This window comes from Diabrotica virgifera, chromosome 1, assembly GCF_917563875.1.
Source record: "Diabrotica virgifera virgifera chromosome 1, PGI_DIABVI_V3a".
Taxonomy (NCBI): Eukaryota; Metazoa; Arthropoda; class Insecta; order Coleoptera; family Chrysomelidae; genus Diabrotica; species Diabrotica virgifera.
In genome coordinates, this window is record NC_065443.1 from 301,566,391 (window position 1) to 301,587,905 (window position 21,515).

General features: G+C 31.8%; 1 protein-coding gene across 1 annotated transcript in view; it reads left to right on the forward strand.

The window, feature by feature from the left end:
* LOC126879183 (zinc finger protein 227-like) overlaps window positions 1–21,515 on the forward strand; it is a 134,748-nt gene that overhangs the window by 19,381 nt on the left and 93,852 nt on the right. The window lies entirely within an intron of this gene.

Below are 21,515 nucleotides of genomic sequence, written 5' to 3' on the forward strand. Positions count from 1 at the left end.
AGAAAATCTAAAATAATAAAAAAAATTGTGGGAACCCGTTAATCTGTTCACCAAAAAAGTCAACAGTACTACTCACTTCAACAGTCAAATAGGAACTTTAGTACTAATCGTTGGAGAATAGTTGGCCGATAGTTGTTGCTAGTCTACGCCCCTTCACCAACCCGACTGTTTAGTTGGCTCGGTGTGCGCACTAACAGCCCAACCCGACTAAACTATCGGCCGACTTAAAAGTCTGCAGTTTGTGCGGGCTTTCAAAGTTCAAAATCGGTATACGTTAAAAAAATGCATTTTCTCGGCTTCCCATGGAGCAATTTCCTTCATTCTTTTTTTGTTCCCAAGTAACTAAGTTTTGTTATAATAAATTAATTTATTTATTATAACACAAAATTTTAATTTGTTTAAATAATTATACAGCTTTCAAATGAGAATATTTATGTTTTTAACTTTAAAAGGTACACTTGTAGTAAGTTTATCTAAAAAAAGCCTACAACTGGAAAAAATATGTACTTTTCTGTTCTTATAAATAGATTAATCTATTATAACAAAACAAAAGCAAGTACATTTAATAAATAATGCGTTAGTTCGATGGCTCTGCTCGAGTTATTAGGGAACAAAAAAAGAATGAAGGAAATTGCTCCATGTGAAGCCGAGAAAATGCATTTTTTTAACGTATACCGATTTTGAACTTTGAGGGTTACATTTTCTCCAACCTAATTTTTCATTGGAATTTTGCTATTTTTGGCAATTTTCACACGTACTATCGATAGTTTTTATTATAATAATATATGTTATGAGTATTTTAAGGATATAAAAATTGGTGTGGAGAAAGAGGACAAAAATAAAAAGGTGATGGTTTGAAAATTATGATCCTATTGTTTACATCTTTGCCGTAAATTCCGGTCAACTTTGACCGGTTGTATCTCAGGAAACACTCGTCATAATTAAACGTTTTTTCTTTTAAAAGAAGCGTCCGGCCGCTGTTTTTCGAGTACCGTTTTCACAATTTAATTTAGTTTAATATTTCCTGAGATATTCTATTTGTTTATAAGCCAAAAAATTGTTTATAATTTTAAAATATTTTTTGAGGCCGCTTAAATACTCCAATTTCAATTCTGTAAAGTAGATTAGATAGGTATAGTGTCTTTTTATGAAAAATTCATAGTTATTCTTACGCATCATAATTATTGTCGTTATTATAGCGACCGTAAATTTTTAATTAATAATTCAATTGTTGCTAAGCTGTTCATTCAATTTCCATCGCTTCTGGAATTATAATCTATGCGAAAAGTGCTTTTCATTACCAAGTTATTTAATTATTGATTAACGATTACTTATCTAAAATTTGAGTTGAAAACTATAGATTTTGTTGGAAAAACCCGCTTTTTCCGGAGAAAGTTTTTATCCAAGTGAATCGGGAAAAACACGTCTCTATGCAGAATTTAATTGCGGTGAATTTTTATTTGGGTGTTTTTGGTGTAAAGTTAAAATCTTTGGAGTTATAGAGCAAAAATTGAAAAAAACACGATTTTCGGGCGTCATTTTGTTTATAAAAAAAGTAGCACACTATCTGCGGACTTTGCATACCTATATTATTAATACATACAATAATAAGATTCGATTCCAGCAATAAAATTGCTGGTAAATAACTTTTCCTTGTATTTTGCTAATTAGCCTAGAGTATAAAGGGAGCCTAACGATTTAAAAAAAATTTGAGAATATCTGCTGGAAATTTTGCTATGTTGCAAAAACTAATCGTCAAAAATACAGAGTATTTTAAGGGATCAGGTTAAGTTTCATGACAGGACGACATATTAGAAGCCGGAAAGACTTAATTTGTATTTAAATTTGGTATCTTTAATGCAGTATTTAACCCATATGTGTGATCGGCGGACAAAAGTAGACAAGTCCAAATTTGACTTTTTTCAGGGAGTAAAAAAAAACTATTTTAAACTTAAACGCATAAGTAAATGTAGCTTTTATTAATTAAATATTATTGGTTTTGAATGGAGATTTTGATGGAATGTGCATAATACACATTTCACACATGAAAACATTTGATAGAGAAAAGAAACGTGAAAAACGTCGTATAATCAAATACACTGTTTAAAATTAATGTATCCACATATACTAGGATATTTTAATAATTGGATAAGCTTTATAATCGTTTATTAAAACTTAAATACAAACTTATATTTTAACAGATAATATTTTAATGGTTGACATTAACCTTGACAGTTGACATCCCGTCAGTCTCACGGCTATGTTCGGTTTAGTAATACATAGTTAAACATACACAAATTACAAATTAAATGAATCATTTACATGGTCGAACTTCCGTCGCGTACAAACACACAGACCAGTCCCGCGACGGAACAAAACTACACTTCTTCTTGATGTGCCTATCCATGACAAATGTTGACAATCATCATGGAAATCTTCACTTTATCTGCAACAATGCAAAAAAGCTGCACAGATGTTTGTTGAACCAGGTTCTGAGGTTCTTTAACCAGGATGTACTTCTACCTGGATCTCGCTTTCCAAATATTTTTCCTTGCAGGACGGCTTGTAGGAGGGTATATCTGGATTCATTTCGCATAATAATGTGTCCAAAGTATTTCAATTTTCGAGAACAAAACTACTGGCGATATAATATTTCAGTGATCTAGAATGCGGGGGGAGGGCATAAACGTGCAGATAAAATAGAGGGGTTCTTAAAGGGATTTGTCATCAGTGGCAGTCCAAATCTTTTAAAAATCACCTTCGTTTGTGCCCTGTTATTTATTGTTGTTCAGGTGTAGATTTGTAAAACGTTTGTAAATGGATACCGTAAATAAATAAATAAATACTTTTTTGAGTTATTTTCGAAAAATCATCCTAAATCGTAGTTTTTTTTGTTGACAAATAAACATTTTTACTTACAAATAACTCGAAAAGTATTGGCTTAGTGAAATTATTCATTCCCCAAGTAAAAGCCACCCTGGGCTTAAGTCCAATAATGAATGGGAGTATAGGAGGAACTAAGATCCAATTTTTCATGTAATTTGGTGGTGACACGGAGATTTATACGGTATTATTGCCATATTTTTTGCTCATTTACTGACCTATTTGGGTTTATTATTGCTTCACCTCAAGGTTTTTCTCCAGTATGCAATCTCATATGTCGTTTTAAATAGCTTGTGTGATAAAACGGCTTAAAACAAATTTCACACTTGTAAAATTTTTCTCTAGTGTGCAATCCCATATGTCGTTTCAAAGAACTTTCCACAGAAAACTCCTTAAAACAGATTTCACACTTGTAAGGTTTTTCCCCAGTGTGTACTCTCAAATGTACTTTCAAAGCGCGTTCTCGGGAAAACTCCTTCGAACAAATTTCACACTTGTTAGATTTTTCTCTAGTGTGCGCTCTTAGATGCATTTTCAAATGACTTGCTTGATTAAATTGCTTAAAACAAATTTCACAGCGACATTTTTTTCCAGTGTGCACTCTCAAATGCGTTTTCAAATTACCTAATTGACTAAATTGCTTAGAACAAATTTCACATTTTATCGTTTTTTCTTCGGAAGGCTGATTTATACAATGTTCTTTGTTATCTGAATGCACGTCCATTGCTGTCATAACATCCATCTTCCACTTCCAAATGTCCATCTTTTGGGGAAGGCCTAAAATAAAAACAAAAATATATGGAAAAAATGTTGCCGAACAAACAAGAAGAAACTAACTGGTTATTGGGAACTGGCCAATGCATAAATGGCCGCATTATCAGTTTTACTATACCGATGGATATAAAGTACAAAACAAAGTAGGATGTGCAATAATCAATATTCAAAGTGGATTTAAAAAATTATTCAAATTGCCTTGTGAATCATCGATATACACAGCTGAAATGATAGTGATACTTTTTTGCTTTAAGACACATATTTAGTAACGAACCCTATAGCTGCATAATATTTACAGACAGTAAGAGTGTCGTTGATAGACTAACTAACGTACTAAGTCCCAACAACTCGATAATATAATAGAACTGGAAATTATGACTCTTTATAATAAAATTGCAAAGTTAGGAAAAAACATTATATCATGGATAAAGGGACACGCAGGCATTAGGGGTAACGAAACAGTAGACATGCTAGCCAAATCCGCCCTAGAAATAGGCGAAGAACTTCCTATGAACTTACTACCCATTTCGGATATTCATATTATTAGTAGACGACACCAAAAAGAAAATTGGCAAAGGTATTATCGAAACACGAGAACTAGTAGTAATTACAAACAAATGCAGCCTGAAATTCCCATTAAAAGATGGTTTCATTCTGTATCAAATCGCCATTTCATAAGAGTTGTACTAGGTCTGGATCCCGCGTATGAAAAAAACGTTGATTAATAGCAAGCTGAAAAATTGTTAATAGCTTAAGGGGGTCTAGTCGGACAAACTTTGATATATGGGAACACTGGAACATAGGAAGTTTTAATTGTGGAACAGGTTAAAAATTTTCGGAACGGTCAGACCACGAAAACGGCACATTTATTTTGTCCGACAGAATAGACTTAAACTCTCCGAACAGAGATTAAACTCTCATGCAAAAATCAGACTGCTATTTATCACCAAATGGGCGTTTTAATGAGAGGAACATGTAGAATATGTCAAATGACAGGAATTATGACAGGTGATAAATAGCAGTCTGATTTTTGCATGAGAGTTTAATCTCTGTTCGGAGAATTTAAGTCTATTCTGTCGGACAAAATAAATGTGCCGTTTTTGTGGTCTGACCGTTCAAAATTTTTAACCTGTTCCACAATTAAAACTGCCCCTGTTCCAGTGTTCCCATATATCAAAGTTTATCCGACTAGACACCCTTAAGCTATTAACAAATTTTCAGCTTGCTATTAATCAACTTTTTTTTCATACGCGGAATCCAGACCTATACAGTTTGGGTCTCACAGAGTCAAACTGTGAGTGTGGAAAAGAAGGTGATCTACTACATATTCTCCTCGAATGTTCACATCAATCAGTAAATATAAACAAATTTTATGATAATCTTAATATATTAAAAATTCCACTTCCCGTCTACCTGAACAATTTCGATATTTTCTGAAGATATTAATACATTAAAAACAATTTACGAACATATCAAAAACTGTAAATATAGATTGTAGCAATAAAACGTACCCTGTATTTAAGTAATTTTGTTAAAACAAAGCAGGCATGTTTGTTAAAACAAAACAAACATGTTTGTTTTGTTGTTATTTTTTTTAAACCCTGTAGATTTAAGTAATTATTGGATATTATAATTGAAAAAAGAAAAGGACAAGAAAAAAAAAAAAGAAAAACAAAAAAAGCAAAAAAGAAAAAAAAACTAAGAAGATGTAAACCTCCGAGTTGAATCGGGTTTATGTCTTAGCGTAGTAAAAAACAATTAAAAAAAAACAAAGAGTTAGAAATACAGAAAAAAATCCTCTGATTGAAAAAACAAATTTGTTTGTTTTTAAAATAACAAAATGTCTGGCTAATTGGCCCGGCCAAGGCCATCAAATTCACACACACACAAAAAACGGCCAATGCATAGCTATACGATTGTAGTGCCAACGTGATTTCCATCTAGTTTAAAAAGCCATCAATATGTGGTTGAGCTGCTAAGTGCCTGAACTTGTTGCATATCTAATCTAAGTGCCACGATTGCCTAAACAAAAAACGTATCGTTGATACCTCAAAACTTAACATTATCCAGACTTCATGGTTGCAAATCACCAAAGATAATCCTGGGGTGGTGTTTTACAAAAAGAATTTTAGTGATTTGTTGCAATGGCACAGTTGTCGTGTACTGAAGAAGGCATACAACGTTGACCACATCAGGTCAGCTGAACTGTCAAATTTACCTAATGCAGTGCCCCTGAAGGATTCGGGAAAAAAGACATTGAAGCTATATTAAGAGTTTGTGCCTGGAGAGAACAGAGAATTTTTCAGAAAAATTCTCAGTGCCTAGTACTGACATAGATCATGGAGATAGATCATTTCCGTTACCATAACTTGGCACTTAGATCTTTTCCATTTTCTTGGCGAATTTAAAAAAATGTGTTGCTATTCTATACATTTTTCATGTTACATTTAAATGTTTGTATTGAACTTTGTGTTAGGTACGATCGAAGCGAAGATCGGTGGGATATGCGCATTTTATCAATGAAATTCGATATTTTTATGCCATTCCAGAAGCCGCTACAGATAAAATTTTTTAACAACCCATTAATCACTTAAATAAAATTAGTCGACGGATATTAGTACAATTAAAATAATTAAGACGATAATGATTTAATTGGTGAAAGTTTTTTCTACTTTAATGACAAAAAAGCAAGCTCATTAACAGAACCCAATTAAAAATTATTTTGCACATCGTATTTGAAACATTATTTGGTTGAAAAATCTCATTTTTGTTGGCAAAAAAAATTATATTAATTTGTCTGGACTTAATACAGTTCTGTTTATCTTAAAAAGGATATGCTGCTATCAACATTCACACGGTGTTGTCAAACTGAATTTTGTTATTTTGAGTGTAAATTTTCCCAGCGATCTCCGAGGGTACAATACATTCCATGTTAAATCACTCAGGCAAAAACTTTGGGATCTCCAATTTTTCTGAAACTTGGAGTAAAGCTTCTGCGGGACGTAAAAATAAGATATTTAAGGTCAAAAAATCTTCTTTTTTTTAATACGTCATTTTATGCGATTTTACAGTGATTTGGTGTTTATTTAAACAAATTTGCATTTTCTTTCGTAAGTATCAATGGAAAAAATAATATTTTAATAGAAAGGACTCAAAAATGCCATTATATGTTACTATAATAAGTTATTTTATTCAAAACAAGTTTTTGATCAAATTTTATAGTGTACAAAACGTTAAAATACCGTTTTTACATATTCCTCCATTCCCAAAATACATCATAATCGATTTGGCTGAAAATTTTCTCACAGATAGCCAAAACATAGGACTTTAAGTGGTTAGAAGAATTTGAATTATATTACAATACAAAAAAAGTTACATGCAATAATATCAGACTCAAAAATACATTAGTCCAATCGGGATAGCATTTGATCTTGCATGCCGAGCTGCCCAAAATTTTATTTTTGTAATCTTTAGGGAGGCCAATAGTAGCCTAAATTTAAAATCGCGAATGAATTCCTCCATTACGTTAGCCGCCATCTTGATTTTAAAGGAGAACCGTTTTTGCTCAATATCTCCGCCATTTTAAACTTTTCGACAAAAATGGTAGGAATTGAAATTGTTCCAAATAAATCGTATTTACAATTATTACAATTTCTTTTTAACAATTTTTGTCGTGAGGGCGATATTTTCCGAGTTAATTGTACTTACAGTAGCCGCCTACATTTTTGACTAGAGAGAGAGAGAGAGACAGAAAATTTATTGTTTTTAAAAATGAGTTTACATTTATAAAACACAACGTGGTATAGTACAAACACAGTACAAGATACATTAAAATACTAACTATAAAATAACATTTACTATATTATTTTCTCTTGGATTTACTTGACTAAAAAAGAGTCTGGTCTATCTTCTCCAGTTGACAGACCTCTATTGTGATGCTCACGATCTAAAAGTCTTCTTCCTAACCTAAAGTTAAATCGTTCAATGCCAATTTTCTTCGGCCAAAAAGCAGGATTGTAAATTTCTTCCCTTAAGTCAGGTAGTACACCTATCATGAAACATTGATTATCCCTTCTTTTCTGGTCAGTTGGTAACAATTTTACTTGTATATCCTCGCAGTTTGTCTTAGTTATTATGAAACTCTTGATGTGGTCCGCATTTACACTATCCGGAACTTTTGAGATGAATAGCCACAATTTTTTGTCTGGTTTTTCGGATTTTCCATGGAAATCCTTATCACCAATTCCAGTTCCCATTATTTTCTTGCGTCTTTTTGTCACAATCTGATATCCTTCATCGTTCGTTTTATTCTCTGAACTCCCCATTGTGATATGATTAAGATTCATTTTTGTGCTTTCCTCATTTTCGACAGTTAAATTTGTAATGTAGTCACATGTCTGTTTGGTTTGTATATCCATTGATTGTGCATTTAATTCGTTTGTAGTAATTTTTGAATTGCCCTGTATATTAGAATTCCTTTCAACATGTTTGGTGTTTTTATCATTAAAAGTTTTATTTGAGTCAGTTTCATTGTTTGTTTTGTATTTAGAATTCGTTGACTGGACACTGGCCGTCTTATCTTCATTACCTTGAGTTTTTATTAAACCCTCATTAGCAGTTGCGTTGGGTTTTTGTGAGATTTTGGTTCTGGTTATTTCTGATTTCAATAAATTTAATTTTTCTAGCAAATGTTCATTATTTGATTTTAATAGATTATTGTTATCTAATAATAAATTGTACTTATCATCTTTTTCAGCTAACAGCCTTTTTAACCACTGATTTTCTATCGCTATGGCACATGGCACTAAATGATTCGATGGGTTGTCCATCACTATTTTGGCAACAGATTACACGCGAATCCCCTATCTTGAAGAATTTCACTTTGTTTTTCACAGCACATGAGATATGATAACTATTTCCACATACTACACAAACGAGTGTTTTATTAGGCTTCGTTTGACAACATTTAAATGTATTCTCTTCAAAATCTACCTCTTTTACTATAGAGAGAGGTGACGGCACATTTTTACTTTCCGCCATCTTGGATAGGATGACTAGGATATTGCATGTAACTTTTTTGGTATTGTAATATAATTCAAATCCTTCTAACCACTCAAAGTCCTATGTTTTGGCTATCTATGTTCAAATTTTCAGCCAAATCGATTATGATGTATTTTGGGAATGGAGGAAAATGTAAAAGACGGTATTTTAACGTTTTCGACACTATAAAGTTTGATCAAAAACTTGTTTTGAATCAAAATAGCTTGTTATAATGCCATAAATTGACATTTTTGAGTTCCTTCTATTAAAATATTATGTTTTCCATTGATACTTTACGATAGAAAATGCAAATTTGGTTAAATAAATACCAAATCACTGTAAAATCGATTAAAATAACATATTGATAAAAAAATAAGAAGACAATTTGACCTTAAATATCTTATTTTTACGTCCAGCAGAAGCTATATACCAATTTTCAGACAAATCGGAGATCCAAAATTTTTTTTGATCCAAAATTGAGTGATTTGAAATGGAATCACCCGTAACAAATATTTACGTTAGACGGAACTGTAGATTTTCTATTTTAACTAATGCCATACTCTGTATAAGAGTAAAAGACTCCATTCATACAGGTTCTCTGAACCGCAAATTGGAATATTTTCCTAGCGGTGCCTTTTGGTATTGTCATACCTGGGTTAAACAGAGAACTTGAATCGAGTCGACATTCATTTCACTTATTCCCCGTTAGAGGGCGTTCTAACCAGTGGTGTCATGGCAAAATTAGCAGTGCCGGAACGCACTTTCCTTAACTTTTTTACAAATAAAATATTACTCTATGTTTTTTTAATACAAGTTACGTCTGCATATTTCAAAATGTGTATACATTTTCTATAATCCGTGTTTTATTTAAAAAACCTAAATTCTCTATTTATTTTTTTTCCTTTCTTAACCAGTGCCGGAACGGGGTTCCGGCACCATGACACCACTGGTTCTAACCATACTGCGGTATAAATAGTTTTATTTTATACCGAGAAACTACGGACGTGTTGGTGTGAATTTGTTTTCTGCAGAGCCTCCTTGACAACGGGTAGACCTAGAAATATTACTATCGGGGGATGGCAGGAGACAAATTTAAATCAAAACGAAACCGTAGATTTTCTATTTTTACTAATTTACGTTAGCTTTTACTGATGGGCGGTTTTTCTTGGTTTTCTCGAAAAGAGGTTTTTGACACAGATCAATTAGCTCGGCCACTCTACAATTATTTTTTTATTTTTATTTATAAACGGACGTAGCTCAATTATTAATATTTGTGTTAAGCTTTTAAACTTTTAAATTACAGAATAATACTGCCGTGCTTAGCCAAAACGCCGTATCTACAGAGACATCACTTTCGAGTAAAATCGATTTTAAAAGAATTCGTATACATTTACACAGGATACGGCATAAGAAGCGGTGTGTTTAATGTGTTTTGGATTAACTTACGTCATTTTTAGTAAGCAAATAAGATATATATGCACATTTGGGTTAGAAAGAAGTAAAAATTTCATTTTTTCAGATTTTTGCAGATACAGCGTTTTCGCTAAACACGGCAGAATAAGTCTTACTTAATTAATGTTTACTAAAACCTGACTCAGGAATTTGCTATAAGTTTGGAAAAGGTCAATGTTAAGGTGCTGGTTTGCTAGTCTGGCAGTTCAAGTGAGGAAATTGTTAAGACCATAGTTAGGACGGTGGATTGGGTAATGGAAACTAACTGTAGCCCTGGTTGTTCTTAGTGGGACATGAATATTAATTTTTTGAAGAAGCTCTGCAGTTCCAATTTTTCCATGTAGGATACTGTAGAAAGTTGTGAGATCCCTTCTCTTATGACGGGCAGGGATTGGTGGCATATTTAGGATATTAAGAATATCTGCATCATTGTAGTTGTCCAAGATATTAAGTCTATATGCAATTTGTTTTAAAATTTATGTTCAACTAGCTGAAGAGCATTAGTATGTACTCCATAAAAAGGAGACCAAACACAGGAGGCATACTCAAGATAGGGACGGACCAAGGCACAGTAGAGGGTTTTTAAAGCTGTAATATTTGTGAAATCCTGGGTGCATCTTTTAATAAAACCAAGCATCTGGAAAGCCTTATTAACAACATTCTCTAGATGATGAGAAAGCTGTAAGTTTGTATCAAGGGTGACCCCCCAAGTCTTTAAAATGGGAAGTATTCGAGAGTATAGTCACCCATATTGTAGTCAAAAACAATAGCATTTCTGGAACGGGAATAATGTCATAATTTTATATTTAGTTTGATTAAGTTCCATGCCATTTCTTTTACACCACTCTAGCAAGTTATTTAATTGTACTGTAGTTTTTCACAATCCTCTGGGGATTTAACCACACAGCTTAATTTTAGCTCATCAGCAAAGAGCAAAAATAAACTGATCACGAAGCATTCATTTATCTTGTTTATGAAAATATTAAACAAGAGTGGCCCAAGGTGAGAGCCTTGATGCACTCCTGATGGAACTTGGATAATTTTAGAAAGAAAAGTGCCAATTTTAACAATCAGTCTACGATCAGATAAGTAGCTTTGGAACCATGACAATAAAGGCTCATCAATCCCAATCAGTTTTGACTTATGCACCAAAATATTGTGTGGCACCCTGTCGAATGCCTTGGAGAAGTCAGTGTCCATTATACGCAGGGTTGACGGATTTAAACCAACATCCTTGAAACCTTAGTTTAAACCAACTAGTTTTTTAAGAAAAAACCTTAAATTCTATTTTTGTATTTTCGAACTTAGTTATTTTAAATATTATTACGTTTGAAGATGATTTTTTGTTATATTGATTTTTTGTGTGTGTAAATAAAAATAAAAGTTGTCAAACATTTTTTCATTGTTTATTATTATTATTTTATAATAGTATATTATGCAACGAGCATTTAATGATGGTCATTATGAAGCAAGTATGAGGGTTACGAAACAAGCTGTATGCGGCGAGTTTCGTATAGAGTACGAGCTTCATAATAATAATTAAATGCAAGTTGTATACACTATTTTTTCTATGATCATGCACAACAAAAAATATATTCAAATTTATTAATTTTGTAATACAAATAAATTCAGTAGTTTGGCAGTTTGACGGTTTGTTTACATATTGTGAACTGTCAAAGCGTATGTATTTGACTCACCATTGGTCACTGCGTGTGTACCACTTTTATAGCGATTCTATTGGTTAAAAATCTGTATCTTTTTTTATTTATTATTTATTGACGGACCGAAGTCCATTAGTACATGATACAATTAAAATGTCACACAAATTATAAAAACAATTCAAAATAAGATCTAGTACTAGTAGGTACAGAGTTGGTAAATACATAATAAACAACAACAAAAAAAATAAAATTACTTGCTCTCATTTAACAATTGAGAGCTATTCCTATAATATAAAGTAAAAAATTTAAATATCTAAAACATTTTGCAATGGACAAATACAACTTATTTTAGAACTAAGACAATAATAGTAATAGACAGATCAGTCTTGAAATTAGAACATTAAGTTAAATATAAATGTAATTTTGTGCAAAACGTAGTAAAGTCGTTCATAAAGAAATCAATATGCGGAGATAATGTGTTAGCTAATTTAATAGTTTTACAGAGATAGGAACTTGAACCATAGTTTGTATGGTTAATGACTTCGTGGAAGGTGGTCACAGAACAGGTGGTTCTTGAAGGTACACGTAGACCAATTTTATTTAAGAGTGAGGTACAGAATTTATGACCATGGATTAAGTTATATAAGAAGCAAAGATCTTTATGTTGACGACGACTCTGTAATGAGTCAAGTCGAATAATTTGCAGTAAAGACTCATAGCTTTGACCAGTGAGATGCATCTTATAAGCATAATAACGTAAGAATTTATGCTGAACTTGTTCGATTTTATTAATGTGACAATTATATTGAGGTGACCAAACACATGATCCATAATCTAAATGTGGTCTAACCAAAGAACAATAAAGGAGTTTTAAAGAACGACCAGTCGTAAAGTCATAGCTACATCTTTTAACAAAGCCAAGCATCTTTAATGACTTAGAAACCATGATATTAATGTGTAGGTTGAAATTCAAGTTAGTGCCAAGAATAACACCCAGATCTATAACTGAGTCAACTAATTGTAACCTAGTGTCCCGTATATAGTAAGAGTTATTCTCAAAGTTTCTCAGTCGAGTAAAAGTTATAGCATGGCATTTGTTTGCATTTAAGTCCATACCATTAAGTGAGCACCATTCCACAAGACCATTAAGATCTTATTGCAAATTGTAGCGATCCAAATCAGAGGTAATTATGTGAAATAATTTAAGGTCATCAGCAAATAGAAGAAATTGAGCAAAATTGAAACTTTTATTTATGTCATTTATAAATAAATTAAAAAGGATAGGTCCTAAGAGGGAGCCTTGAGGTACCCCCGATTTAGCTATAATTTCATTAGAGAAATAATTCTTAATACGAACTATCTGCCTTCTATTTAATAGATAATTTCGAATCCAACTAAGCAGAGGATCAGAGAAACCTAACTGTTCGATCTTATGTAACAATAACGTATGGTTGACCCTATCGAATGACTTGGAAAAATCTGTATAAATTGCATCTACCTGTTGTTTGCTTTCCAATGCTTCATTTAAGAAGGATGTATTATTTAACAAGTTCATTTCAGTTGATCTCCCCATAACAAAACCATACTGTTGTTCAATGATTACATTTTGTATAGTAGGCTTAATTTTGTCACATATTAAACTCTCGCAAAATGTCACATATTAAACAGTTTAGGTATAGTATTAAGGATACTAATAGGTCTGTAGCTTTGAACCCTGCTTCTATCACCATTCTTGAATATCGGTGATATAAAACTAACTTTCCAAACGGGAGGGAATTCACTCATTTGTAATGATTTTTTAAAAATAAAGAATAAGGGACGAGCAAGATTAAAACTACAGTATTTCAGTAGCTTGGATGGGATTCCATCAGGCCCTGGACCCTTATGTATGTTTAGCTGGGATAATTTGGTATATACCTCTGAAATAGATAAGTCACAACCAGTAAGTAACCGTAGGGGTGATTGAATAGAAGGTGAAGTTGTAGTTGTAATAGAACTAGCAGTGGCTACTACTCCGTGATCAGGATTAATATCTTTATTTATTTATATATTTTACACATAAGATTTAGCTGTTAATAGTCATTTCTGCATTAAATTAAAATTCAAAAGTGAGGATAAAATGCCTTCAGAACTGTGTACTAAATGCAAATATTCCATTGAAGGTGAAGATAAACCCTTATACTGTGACTGCTGCCGTGTAGTGTTTCACTTGTCAGATGGTTGCTCAGGCCTCTCTAGCTCAAAAACAAGGGCTGTGGTTCTACAAAAAAGAAACCTTCTCTATCTTTGTGTTGAGTATCGTAATGCATTTAAATCAGCACCCATGGTGGTCAGGATTGTCCAGGAACTTCAACAAGAGATGGTTAGTCTTAAAAAGGAGATTCAGGAGTTAAAATCTTCCCCAACACTAAATACAGATGCAGTTTTTGAGGAGATAGAAGACAGGAGCCGGAGAGCCAAAAATATTATTATATACAATGTACCTGAAAACCATTCAAGTGATTCTAACATCCGTGCCGAACATGACAGAAATGAGGTACGTGGAGTTCTCAATAAAATTGGTGTTAGCCTAATAAAATAAAAAAAAGTCAAAATGTAAATTCGTACAGGTTAAAACAAATTTTATACCAAAGTTTAGGTGGGTACAAAAGATATTTTCAAGAAAGTATCCAAATCATACAAGGGGATCATTGTTTAAATAATTAAAAAGGGGTCATTTTTGCAAAAAAAATACTTTTTTAACTGCTGAAGTAATTCACTTATTAATAAAGGTCTATGGGATTTTTTCTGCAAAGTTGAAGGGTAAATCTTTCACACAAGACTTACTAAATTAAATTTGACCCCCTATTTATTTAAATAATTGTATATAAAACTTTAAAAATAAATTTGCAAAAAATTATTTTTAGCGTTTTAAATAAGCACTATAAAATATCTTATTTTACATAGTAAGTTGCGCTATGTTACCAGTATTAAGCAAAAAAAAATTGGTCGAAAAATATTTAATATTTTTTGAGATATTGAGTTTGTTTATTAAATGTTACTATATTTTCAATTGCAAAAACGCGGTTGTTGCCAAAGAAGTATTCACCTGCTTAACATCTCATTATTTTTATTTTGATGTATATTTTCGATAAATGTATTGATAAATTCAAATTTTCATTAAACTCCCCCTAAAATGGCATTTGAAAATTATTCAAATTTGTTTATAATTTGTTTTATTAATACCGTCGCGGGGATTAAGTATTTTGAAATGCCGTTTCGATAATTGGGTTCCTGGGAATTTTTTACTAATTAACAAAATTTTTTTGTCTTTTTTTCTTCTTCTTTTTTTTTTCTTGGAGCTATATTACTACGGGCCCTTTTAGGGTTAAATTTTATTAAGAATGTCGAATCTCTGAGTTGTAGATTCTAGACCTAAAAATATTAGGATTTAACTAAAATCTATTAAATAAAATGTGGCTACTTACTGAGTTACAGGGTGTTTTATTTAAAAATTTAAAAATTATTGTTACCAAGTACTTTAAAACTATCTGACGTATCCTTAACATACTTGGCATAAAGTGTGGCTTTTATACACCCTACTAAATTTTGATTAATAAACGTTTCTAGCTAGTACCAGAGGCGTACGACAGGGGATATTGAGTGATTGAACCTTCCCAAATTCTACGCCACTGAGTGAATTACTATTTTAGCGAAATTTTTCGATTCTCCAATACTTTGTGTGTAAATAACTTTAGTGGTATCGATAAAGTCATAAGTTTGAGAGATATTGGAAGTTTAAAATGAATGAATGAATCAAAATAACTATGCTGTTTCATTTTTAACGTCCAATATCTCGAAAACTAATGACTTAATCGTTACCAGTAAAGAGTATATCATTTATGTAGAAAGTATTGGAGAATCGAAAAATTTCGCTAAAATAGTAATTCCCTCAGTGGCGTAGAATTTTGGAAGGGTCAACCATTAACCATCCCCTGTTGTACGCCTCTGGTAGTAGCTAGAAACTTTTATTTATCACAATTTAGTAGACTGTATAGTACCCACACTTTTTGCCAAGTATGATAAGGATACGTCAAATAGTTTGAAAGTACTTGGTAAAAATAATTTTTAAATTTTTAAATAAAACAACCTGTAACTCAGTAAGTAGCCACATTTTATATAAGTGAATTTAGAACAATCTTAATATTTTTAGGTCTAGAATCTACAACTTAGAGATTCGACATTCTTAATGAAACTTAACCCTAAAAGGGCCCGTAGTAATATAACTCCAAGAAAAAAAAGAAGAGGAGAAAAAGACAAAAAAATTTGTTAATTAGTGAAAAATTCCCAGGAACCCAATTATCGAAACGGCATTTCAAAATAGTTAATCCCCGCGACGTTATTAAAAAATCAAATTATAAACAAATTTGAATAATTTTCAAATGCCATTTTAGGGGGAAGTTTAATTTAAATTTGAATTTATCAATACATTTATCGAAAATATACACAAAAATAAAAATAATAAGATTTAATAAAGGTGAATATTTCTTTGGCAACAACCGCGTTTTTGCAATTGAAAATAGAGTAACATTTAATAAACAAATTCAATATCCCAAAAAATATTAAATATTTTTGGACCAATTTTTTTTTGGTTAATACTGATAACATAGCGCAACTTCTCCTGTAAAATAAGATATTTTATAGTGCTTACTTAAAACGCTAAAAATAATTTTTTGCAAATTTGTTTTTAAAGTTTTATGTATAATTATTTAAATAAATAGGGGGTCAAATTTAATTTAGTAAATCTTATGTGAAAGATTTACTCTTTAAATTTGCAGAAAACAATCCTATATACCTTCATTAGTAGTTGAATAACCTCAGCAGTTAAAAAAGAAATTTTTTTTCAAAAATGACCCCTTTTTAATTATTTAAACAATGATCCCCTTACATGATTTGGATACTTTCTTGAAAATATCTTTTGTACCCACCCAAACTTTGATATAAAATTTGTTTCAACCTGTACGAATTTACATTTTGATTTACATGTAGTGTAATTTTATTTTACTAGACTATGTAACCAACAGCACCTATAAAGCCTTTCGTCTTGGTCGACTAGCGGATAAAACAAGACCTCTTAAAGTCGCATTCAATGATTCAGGCCTTGTTATCTCTTGTTTAAAACAGCGCAGAGCCTTATTGGGTTCAAATCTGCGAATTGGAGCTGATCTTACATTATTGCAACGTGAGAAAGTGAAGGCAGCTTATCAGGAATTGGAACACAGGGTGAAGAGGACTTGAGGATCAAGTACTTTAATGGGGTGCCCAGAATCGTCAAGAAAAACACAACATATTCTTACATAAAACCCAGGAAAAACCAGGCGCGGATCCAAGGGGGGGTCAATTGTCCCTTCCTTGAGACTTCGCGTGGTGTCGCATTTTTTTAAGAAATATACAGGGTGTAACAAAAATACAGGTCATAAATTTAATCGCGTATTCTGGGACCAAAAATAGTTCGATTGAACCTAACTTACCTTAGTACAAATGTGCACGGAAAAAAAGTTACAGCCCTTTGAAGTTACAAAATGAAAATCGATTTTTTCCAATATATCGAAAACTATTAGAGATTTTTTATTAAAAATGGACAGGTGGTACTGTTATTGCAGTAGTATTTTAAGAAAATATTATAATGAAATTTGGATACCCCATAAAAATTTTATGGGGGTTTGGTTCCTTTAAACCCCCCAAACTTTTGTGTACGTTTCAATTTAATTATTATTGTAGCGCCATTAGTTAAACACAAGTTTTTAAAAACTTTTTTGTCTCTTAGCACTTTTTCCAAAAGTCAGTTTTTATCGAGATATTTGAATATTTGTCAAATCCACCACATATTTGTATATGGTAAAGTACGATTATGGAGACTTGGTAATAATATGAAAATTTATTTATGATTTACATTTTTAGGTACATTTTGAACCATATTAAAAAAGAAGCCACATCTCGATAAAAGATGCTTTATCAAAAAAATACAAAGAGGCAAAAAAGTTTTAAAAACACTGTGTTTAACTAATGTTAAACAGTAATAGTTTAATTGGAACGTACACAAACATTTGGGGGGTTTAAAGGAACAAAACCCTCATAAAATTTTTATGTAAACATATTAAAAAAGAAGCCGCAACTCGATAAAAACTGCCTTATCGAAAAAATACTAGGAGGCAAAAAAGTTTTAAAAATATTTAATGTAACTAATGGCACCAGAATAATAATTTATTTTAAACGGACACAAAAGTTTGGGGGGGCTTAAGGGAACAAAACCCCCATAAAATTTTTATGGGGTGCACAAATGTCACTATAATTTTTCTTTAAGATGTTCTTGCCATAAGAATACCACATGTCCATTTTCAACAAAAAATCTCTAATAGTTTTCGATATATTCGAAAAAATCGATTTTCATTTTGTAACTTCAAAGGGCTGTAACTTTTTTTGTGTGCATATTTGTACTAAGGTAAGTTAGGTTCATTCGAACTATTTTTGGTCCAGAATATGTGGTTTAATTTATGACCTGTATATTTGTTACACCCTGTATAATTACGATTGAAAATAAATAGTAAAACATAATTCCTTTTCCAAAGTACGTGTTCTCGGTCTTACTGTATGGTGTCGAGTCTTGGACTGTGAATAAAATCGATCTACTTACCTAAATCGCCTTGAGGCTTTCGAAATGTGGTTCTATAGAAGAATTTTAAAAGTATCTTGGGTGAAGAAGATTCGAAACTCCACAATCCTAGAACGTCTCAGCAAGACTACTGAGATCATAAAAAGTATCAAGCAGAGAAAGCTGGAGTACTTCGGACATGTAATGAGAAGTTTCAAATATAGCCTGCTACAAAATATTATGCAAGTTAAAATAGAAGGCAAACGCAGTCCAGGACGAAAAAGCACTTCGTGGTTAATTTAGAGTGGCAGTGAATAAAATTAAGATAGCTATGATAGTAACCAACGTTCTGAAAGGACATGGTACACGAAGAAAAATAAAGTAACAGCCCATACCGAAAAAGAATCCTGCGTACGCGAGTGACGAGAAAAGTTTTATTTCATTGCCCCCTCCTTGCAAGGTTGCTGGATCCGCCGTTGGGAAAAACACAACTTTTGGTAAACCTGTTCTTCCGGTTCAAGACCTCGATATTATGCATCAAAAATAGAACCTATATACCAAACTTAGTTGAAATTGGACGTCTCGTTCAAAAGTTATCGTGTTATTAGTCACATATGTATAGTCGCCAATTTGAATGCCCGCCATTTTCGTAAAAGGCAAAATCTTTAATACACTAAAAGTAGGTATTGAACCATTTTGATAGTAAAAAAATACAAAATAGACAATAAAAAGCAGAATTTTATTGTTCATAAATCTATGGACACAGCAGAGTTTGATTCTACGTTAAAATTTCAGTGGTATTTTGAAAAGGATTTATAAGGTTTTGAGCCGAAACCTTATGCCTTTATATTAATAGATACCTGATCTTTGAAACTGTGTAAAGAAAGGGAAAACGAAAAATTTGCAGGTTTTGATTCTGATGGGCTCAATTACTCTATAATTAATTAAAATATTACAAAAACGAGCCTGTAGCTACGCCATTAAGAAGAACAAAAAATACACTTTCTTCAAATAAACTTTTTTATCCCATGCCATTTTGTGTCATATTGGAACTACTAAGATTGATTATTATCTATAACAAGAAATCGAAGAAACTGATTAGGCAACATAGAGAAATAGTCACTGTAATTTTGACAAACCCGAGTCGATTTTTTAAGTGTAATAGCACGATTCTCTTATCTGTTCTATTATCTATATCGATATCTATTCAGTGCAGTAGTGTATTATTTTCTAAAATATTGGAATTCGTTAATGTTGAGCCATAGGGAAGTATTGTTTGTTTATAATTAATTAATTATATTTCTGTGTAATAAAACTTAGTTGTTGGACTATTTGAAACAATAGATTATTATTAATTGTGAGTTTTGTAGGTAAGTATATTTTACGTAAAAATATTTCGAATTCTAATGAGAGTATATTTTAAAGTTTTGAGGAGGATTTTTATTCTAGAAATATCATAAAGTTTCAAATTTAAATTAAAAAAAAATCAAAATACACGCTGTTAATAAAACTTTCACCTATTTTGGTTTACTTTTATAAATATTTATTTACTTATAATAAAATAGTTTTCTATAAGTATTTTCCAGCTAAGAAGACCGCTTTGCAATTAAATGCTGATAACTTTATTACCAGCGGACCAGATAAGCGACGATATATTTTACACTATCTTTATGAATAAAATTTTATTACTCTGTTGTATCAATCAGGACTACTCAATAAGTTTTCGTTTATTCGTTTTAATATTTTATTGCAATGGTAGGGAATATAATATATCTGATTAAAACAGTGAATTTATTACATGTTAATTATTTTTAATTTCTTGTGACGTATCTAATGTAGGTTTAGCCAATAAATTAAAGTTATGAGTTTACAAGAGCATATTATTTGAAAATTAAGGAGTACCATAATGTGTCATAATTATCATCTCCTTTATAAAGGTAAAAAAATTGTTTAGTATGTATTTCTTAAATCCACACAATCATTGGAAAATGATCCATGGTATGTATTTAAAAATATCTGTTATTGACACTGTTATCGACAAAGTCGATCAATTTCAAACTTGTCATCATATTAGACTTTTGTTTATCGTTAAAAATTAAATGATGGTTGTGAATTGTATTTTTTGTGTTACCTATCTAATATTTTAGCAAAATACATAATCAGCAAAAATCTTATTTAAAACATGCGAACCGTTTTTGCAATCACAATCAATGCAGTGTTTAACTTATGCTTGTTATTATAAAGGTATGTATACATATATGCGCTCCGCTCGGTGTGCGAGCCGCTCGCGCGCAGCATGTTCGTCAGATTAGCACGTGTTTTCAAGTGACGCGCACAACAATCTAACTTCTTCTGTCGGTGTGTCAACAAACGCTTTGAAGGTTCGCAATACGTATTTGGACGGGTTTGCGAGTGGTTTGTTGGTTTTGGGGAGCTAAGTTGAATATTTCTTGTAATGTGGTGGGCGGAAGGAAATATTATCAAACTTATTGATGTTTACCGTGGAAAATCTTTATTGTGGGTACCGCGGAAATCGTTGTTTCAAGGTTATATTTAATACAGTGTCTGCAGAAAGTAAAGTCCTGAATGTATTTTATTTAAATTTGGACATACCAGCAACTTGCTAATATTTTCCAATTTTACTGCATGCAAAACCATTCGTATAATTTTCACTCTACGCAAAATAGACACCTTAATGGACATTTGATGTCAACAAATAATTTCGAGTTTTCAAAATATTCCGTCCCACTTCTTTTAACACGCCCTGTATATACATATTATATTCATTTTATTTGCCTTTGATAGAGTAAAATCTAATATTCTTACTGAACATAAAATACAGGAAATTAAATATTTTTACTTTTCAAGCGATCGGAATTAAATATTAACGCCCCACTGTTTGAGACCCACTGATCATCTCTTAATTGCAAAGCGGTCTTGTTAGCTGAAAAATACTTTACTTCCATTTAGCGCGCCTATAAGTATATTGTCACAATAATGAGCCTTCATCTTAGTGTCAAATATATGTCAAATACTGCCGAGGCACTGTTGCCAAAGTTTCGCAGAACTTTCGA